Raw genomic sequence first — 7,676 nt, forward strand, 5'->3', positions numbered from 1 at the left:
TTGTTTCATGTTAGGAAGCATAGATTTTTCGAAAGTTGGTTCTTATTTAAAGTCGTCTTTCTATAAATCAATTCTATTCTCATACATGCAACACACCAATTCATGCAAATTGAAACCAATTATTCAAAAATTGATTTTGATTTGCGTACATGCAATTGCACACTCTTACGTAAAATCAACATTTAAAAAGTATGTTTTGATGGCTCTTCTATTTTGTATCATAGAGAAGTTCATTTTCGTCATGGTCGATTGACGTCTTACCCAGGCAATCAAGGTGAACTTACTAAGACAAAAGAATTCTTCATTGATTGTGCGAACATTCAAAAATTGTTACATCATTTTTTGTTTTCTTTCTCACTAGTTTCATAATAAAAAAATGGATCTATTTTTTTATAAATTAGGAAAAATGCATCAAATCAACAATTTTTAAACTAACAACAGAGTGATAATTTCTAGTTGTTGGTAAAAATAACTACTATACTTCTACACAAATTTCAAGTTTCATGAAATGAGCTTTTTTGAAATACAAACTAATGTAATTCAAAAAATAAAAAATAAAAAAACCACAACAATTGTTTGTTGAGTCCTAATATTACTTTGCATAAATATATATATATATATATGTCAAGGCTATGAAATATTAATGTCGATCTGACAAGTCTTTGAGTGCCTTGGGAGCATTAATAATTTCTTGCTAATGTCAAATAGACTCTTGAAAAGATTAAGTAAGAGCACATGATTTTTCTACTTCTAAAATCTTTAAAAAAACACCTTACCAATTTGAATTTTTATATATTGACTCCCAGCAAATCCCCTTATTTCAATTTTCCAAAGTTTTGATGACAAACATTTCAATTGCCAATGCATTCTGCAAAGTGTTGCGAGATTGTAATCTCATAGGCCAACTACTAAAACCCTGTTAAAATAAGAAAATTAAGAATGTTGAAAGTATGTGTGTGTGTGTGTGTGTGTGTTGACTTTTTTAGTCAAATCCCTATTTTGATGCTGACAAAGCATCTGTATCTCATGTGTGCATTTAGTGTGTGAACAGGTCTATATTTTAACATGCACATGAGGTAAAAGGAAAATGGAAGGTAGAGGAAGGTAGAAGGACCTCAAGATCATACATCCTTACGTATTCCATGAAATTTGAAGAACAAGATAGAAGAAGAAAACATCTATTTTCAATTTTATTGTATTTTATTTTATATTTTGGTCTGTAATAATGCATTGCATGCATGCTATGGATAATAAGCTCAGATGACTGTAGACAGACTCTAGGGACCAATGCACTTCACAGAAAACTTTTTTCTTAACAACTAAATTCATAAAAAATAAATTGGTTATGGTCCAAATCGGGGCAAAAGCAAAGTTGACCGAACCTTTATAGTTATAATCAGCTTAGTTGGCCAAACTCACTGTAGGCCAAAATTCAAATGTTTGACTAAGCCTCGGTCAACTGACCCTATTTTGAAATAAGCTTCCACGGTCGACCAACCATTGAGTTCGACTTTTTCTACTTGCCCCGGCAGACCGAACTTTCAGTTTAAAAACTCCTCAGTCAACCAAACTTACCCACTTGGCATACCGACCTAAGTCACGATCGACCGAACCTACGAAGGTTTGGGAAATCGCCCTGACTCGGTCGACCGACCTCTTGCTTCGATCAACCGAACCTCTCGGGTCAACCATTTTTTAAATGCCTAAACACGTTTAAAAATTAATTAATCTTCTCTAAAAATACCCAGCGTGTCCCCAATGGTTATATTTTTACCCAACTCTATATATACCCGTTAATTACTCATAATTAGGAAGGAGATTAGACCCAAAATCCTCTCAAATTTTATCCTTAATTTTTACTCTCTTTTATTATTTCTTTGATAAATCTTTCAAAAGAGCATAGTTTCAAACTTTGTTTTGGGCATTTGTTTTACAAATCAAAATTGTTTTTACTCTCATCTTGCATATATTTTTTATATCTTATTTTGAGAATATTATTTTAGTTTCTCCCACATATTTCATTTGATAAATATTATTCGGAGTTAATATTATTTGCTTGTGAATCTTGCACATCCATTGCAAGATTCAAAGGCTCATTTGCTTGTGCTTGCGAAAATATTTTTGAGCCATAAACCCCATAAACCCTCGATTCTCCAGCACCTTATTTAGAAAAATATTTTTAGAGAAATTTCTTATTTGGGTATAAAATCTTTGAGCACTCATCATATAATTTTTTATTTAAAGATTATTTTTGTGAAAATCACAGACTCGCATTTAGCTTATTTGCATATCATACATGAGTGTTTTTCTGAGCATATTGTTGTACACATCTGCTTGCTTAGAAGCATATTTTCATTGTACAAAAATATTCATTTGTTGTATTCCTGACAAATTGTCGGAAGAGGGAGACTAGCCCTATGAATAATCCCGAATTGCTCAGACTCGGTTAGGTGAGCATTAGACTAGTTCGGATTTGGTTAGGAGAATTAGGTGCAGCATCTTATAAGGTGTTGTAATCGGTATCGCTCTATCCGCAAGTGAGCAATTTAGTGAATCCTCTTGCTTGTAAGCTTGAGGCGGGGACGTAGGCAGTATTGGCCGAACCCCAATAATATATAGTGCATGCACTGTTTTATATTTCCACATTTTATTTTCTTGGACATATATGTTGTATCTGATATATTGTGTTTACTGCGATAAATTTAATTTCTGTATATTTTATATATTTGTTGAATTGGTATACGCTTAGACAGACCCTAGGTTGTGTATATATTGCTGCTGGCTAGTCGAACCTCGGAAGAAAACTTTAAAAGTCTAATTCACCCCCCCTCCCCTCTTGGGAATACACCAATTCTAACAGACTAATTGGGGTAACTAGTTGATGAATTGGGTAAATTAGTCAACAAATTGAGTCAAATAGTCGATGATTTGCTCGGGATTCAGTCTCCAACAGCTATAAATAGCTAGTTTTCAAAGTAAACTTATAATATATCATCCCAACAACCATAAAACGGTTAATAGTCCATTTTACCTATAAATACAAGTCCAAAGACTTGTTTTAAACATTTTTTTTAGTTATTACATATCGTTCACGAGCACACTTCATTTTAGTTCATCATTCATGTGCTCAACATCTCTCTTGCTTATTAATCTTATTGTGAATCATTACTTGGAGAGATTTGTGTGAGGTTTTAATTGTATCAATTATCAGCTCATTCAAGGAGCATTTGTTTTGAAAATCATATTTCAACATCTTGTTGTATTGAAGGTTCTTGGTGAACCGAATTGCAAGGATTCTTGGTGAACCTTGCGGCTCTTGGTGAGCGAAAAAGATTGGTTCCCGTGTAAAGGTTCTTGGTGAATCTTGCTGCTCTTGGTGAGCATTAAGGGATTTGTTCTCGGGTTGTAAAGGCTTATCTACCGGTGAAGGAGTTTATAAAGGATTGTGGAATCCTTGAGTGTTTCTCAAGGTGTAGGCGTAGGCTAGGTACGAAACCACGTTAAAACATTGGCATTAAGCTTCTCTTCCCTGTACTCTTTATTTTATGTCTTATGCATAATTTATATTTTATATATTGTAATATAATTTCTTGTATCTTGTCAAGATTTATATTTTGTAGAGAAAAGCGAAAATACGTGACAGAGTCCACTCACCACCCCCTCTTGACTCTACTCCCGGTCCAACAAGTGGTATCAGAGTGAGGTGCTTAATTTTTCAAATTAAATTCTATAGTGTAAAGATCAAATGGCATATATGGTGGATACTTCTTCCCAAAGACAATCCATGACCAAATCATCAATGTTCAATGCATCCAACTACCAGGCATGGAAAAATCGAATGATCATCTTCATTAAGTCACATGATCTTCAAATGTGGTGGGTCATTACAAAGGGAGACTACATCTTCAAAAATGAAGAAGGGGAATCAAAAGAGATAGAAAAGATGTCAAACACCGAAATGAGGTTAGTACAACTGAATTTTAAGACCAAGAAATGTCTTTATTGTTCTTTAAGTTACGATGAATATAATCGTATTTTTGAATGTGAAACCACAAAAGAAATTTGGGATAATCTTGAAGTCACATATGAAGGTACATCCCAAGTTAAGAAGCCCAAAATATACATGTTAGTTAATAAGTATGAAATGTTTAAAATGGATGAGGGAGAATCAATCACATCCATGTTCACTCGGCTCACACATATCACAAATGGTTTAAAAGCATTCGTTAGAACTTATTCTATGGAGAATAATGTACAAAAAGTTTTCCAATCTTTACCCAAATCATGACACGCTAAATCAATTGCCATTAAGGAAGCAAAGGATCTGACCTAAGTCACACTTGATAATCTAATAGGGTGACTTATGACCTATGAAATTAAGAAAAATCTGACTTTGGATCCTAAAAAGCCTAGGAAGGATATAGGTATTGCATTAAAATGATCTAACTCAAAATACAAAGAAATACTAGAAGATGATGAGGATAGTGAGGATGATATAGAATCACTCACAAGAAAATTTAGAAAACTCCTAGTAAAAGGACCACAACTTAGTAAGCAAACTATAAAAGTGGAAACAAGAAAAAATGATAACATTAGGTGCTACAATTGTGAAAAGGTTGGGCATATCATAACTAATTGTCCCTAGATCAAACACGAAGGGAAATTTTGAAAAGAATATTATAATGCCATGAATGCTACTATTTGGGATAAAATCGATGGATTATCCACCAATGATGAAACAATTAAAGAAGCATATTCTTACTTCATGGCAGACGAACAAGAAGAGGAAGTAAGTTATGATGATGATGATTATTTTCCTTCTTATGATGAATTAAAAGATAACTGTAGAAAACTTTATGATGAGTTAGTATTGGTTAAAATAAAAAATAAAAATCTTGTTATAAATACTCAAAAGGAGCATGAATCTTTAAAAGTAAAAATAAAAAATGTGGAAGATAAATTGTCAAAATGCAAACGAAAGGAAGCTTGTCTTTGTTCCATATTGAAAGAATAAAATAGCTCCTTAAAAAGGGAAAAATGAGGAGCTTGTTGAAAATGCTCAAAAAGACCATAATTTTTTTTAGGAAATTTGAAAAATCAAATTGAAAATGTGTTAGCTTTACCGTGATCCCAGGAGAGGGGGTGAATTGGTACTTTTAAAATTAATACCCTAGGTCATTATCCTAACAGCAGTATATTCACAACCCTAAAGTCAATCTAGTGCAAGTAAAATAAATCACTTGTAATATGTAGTAGAAATTAAATAACACAATTTAATCAACTAAGCATGCACCAGACGAAATTAAAGAGAAGTGACACACAGAAGTGTTATCAAGGTTCGGAAAATTGCCTACGTCCTTGCCTTGGCTAACAAGAACAAAGATTACTACTATAATGCTCACTTAAATGGGTGGAGCAGTACCTAAACAATCAGGTCAATTAGCGTAGGGCTAACCTCAACCTTTACACTCAATCCTTAAAGGGCTGGATTACCACCCCCTCAGGCCACGCCTGGAATACAACAGTATGTTCATAATAATGAGATTGGTACAATGATTATGCTTTCATGTAAAACAGATTTGTACCCAATATAACCAATCATATACACCACCAAATGATATAATGAAATAAGCTCAATGTGGTCTAAAAGGTCTACTCTCAAATATTTATGCAAGCTTTGTAAGTAGTGTGTGAGAGTGCAAATAATAAGATCTTTGTATCACACAATATATTCAATCACAATGCTCAAACAAAGATACTTGCCACACTTTAGATATCTCAACAAATGATTTTTCTCAAAATATATGTCTCAAGAGATATATAAATTTTGTTTGTAAAAATGGTTTGATCTTTGTGTTCAAAAGATAATACTAATAAAAACTATTGCAACAAAGATTTTTAGAACATAAGCAAATATCTCTCCAAGAACTTTTCTCAAAATGAAACACACGAGATATTTGAAAATGATTTGAAGATTTTTTTTAACAACCAAAACCAAAAGAGAACTCCTTAAGATATTGCAATAATAGTGCAATACTCAGAAGTTCAAGTAAAGTCTTCTTAGAAAAGACTTATTGATAAAGTCTCCTAAGATAACTTGAGGTCTTGCTCTCAAACAAAATAATCTCAATCAATCACAAATTGGAGAGAGCAAACCTATAAGACAAGAACACTCAATTCACACTTACAAACAGATTTTTAGCAATATGGCAAGGTAAGTATGAGTGTAGGATGCTTGGAAGTGAGTAAGAAAGATTTTGGAATTCAGAGAATTTTCACTAATCAAGTTTGCTAATTTGATGCTAATTCTTTCAAATGAGGGAGTATATATAGACTACCCCTTGATTATAGCCGTCTAGGACACATAGGGGGTTATTAATTTTGTTTTAAAACATTTTAACCCAATTAACACTGTTTAAATATTTTAACCTCGGTAAAAATAATAAGGCAACTCGAGAGCACCGGTCAACCAAAGGTGAGGTTTGGTTGACCAGGTGACCAAGTTCGGTCAACCAGACTTAGGGTTTCTAAGGCGATTTTTTCATTTTAGCGTGGTTCGGTTGATCGTATGGATTTGAACTAAGTGGTTCTGTCGACTAGGGCGTTGGATTCTCCTACGTGTGGGTTCGGTTGGCCAAAGTGTTGCCCATTTAAATTTGATCGGTCGACCGAAGAGTCAAAAGGTGACTTAGTGGGAGTTTGGTTGACCAAGTCATATGAACTTGGTACAGTACGGTTGGCCGAGCTATGGTCAAAATATTGACCGCTTGACCAGTTTGATCGACCGACAGATCTACACTATGAAAGTTTGATTGACCAAACATGCATTTTTAATGCATTGCGGTTCCAACTCTCTTATACAATCACCCTATCCATATAAGTATATATGTTTGTGCATGTATGAGTGTCTTAGGGTCATTCTAGGTCTTTTTCGTTTGAGCTTACCTATCATATCATACAAGTGATGCATAGGATTATCACAACCCAGATCCTATTTACTATTATAGACTAATAATAAATAATGAATTTAAATACAACAAAAAGGGTCTTCAACTTCTACTGCTTGTGCCATCATTTTGATTCACCAATTGTATTCCTGTACATATCCTTAGACAACCATCAAACACAACAAGTATTTGTCATTATTAAAATTGGGTGTGACCTATAAGGTTAACAAAATGTTTTAAAGGAAAATAATCTCTTGAAAAAAAAAAGAGTTGAAGATCATGGAAAAACTTTAAACGAATTTACCAGAGGAAAAGAAAACTCAAATAAATTTTTGGGATTTAAAAGAAATAGCTTTCACAAAAAGAATTTTGAATTCTTTTATAAATCACTTGGTTATGCCTCATAAAGCAAAAAATAGTGCAAACAATACAAAACACTTACACAAAAACAAAGTTTGTTTATATTGTGAGAGAAAAGGTCACATCCCTTATTCTTACCCCTTTAGAGGTACTAGAGGCAAAGAAAGGAAGTTAGAATGGTCATCTAAGAAAACCAACCCTTTGGGACCCAAGAAAGAGTGGGTGCCAAAAAAATTACATGATTTTTAAAATATTTCTTACTTAGGACCTAGGATTAGGAAATAGGATTTACGTAGACAATACCTAGACAAAAAGGAATGAGTGTTGACTAAATAATTATATTGTGCTAAATTAGAGACACTTATTAAA

This window comes from Malania oleifera, chromosome 4, assembly GCF_029873635.1.
Source record: "Malania oleifera isolate guangnan ecotype guangnan chromosome 4, ASM2987363v1, whole genome shotgun sequence".
NCBI classification, from domain to species: Eukaryota; Viridiplantae; Streptophyta; class Magnoliopsida; order Santalales; family Ximeniaceae; genus Malania; species Malania oleifera.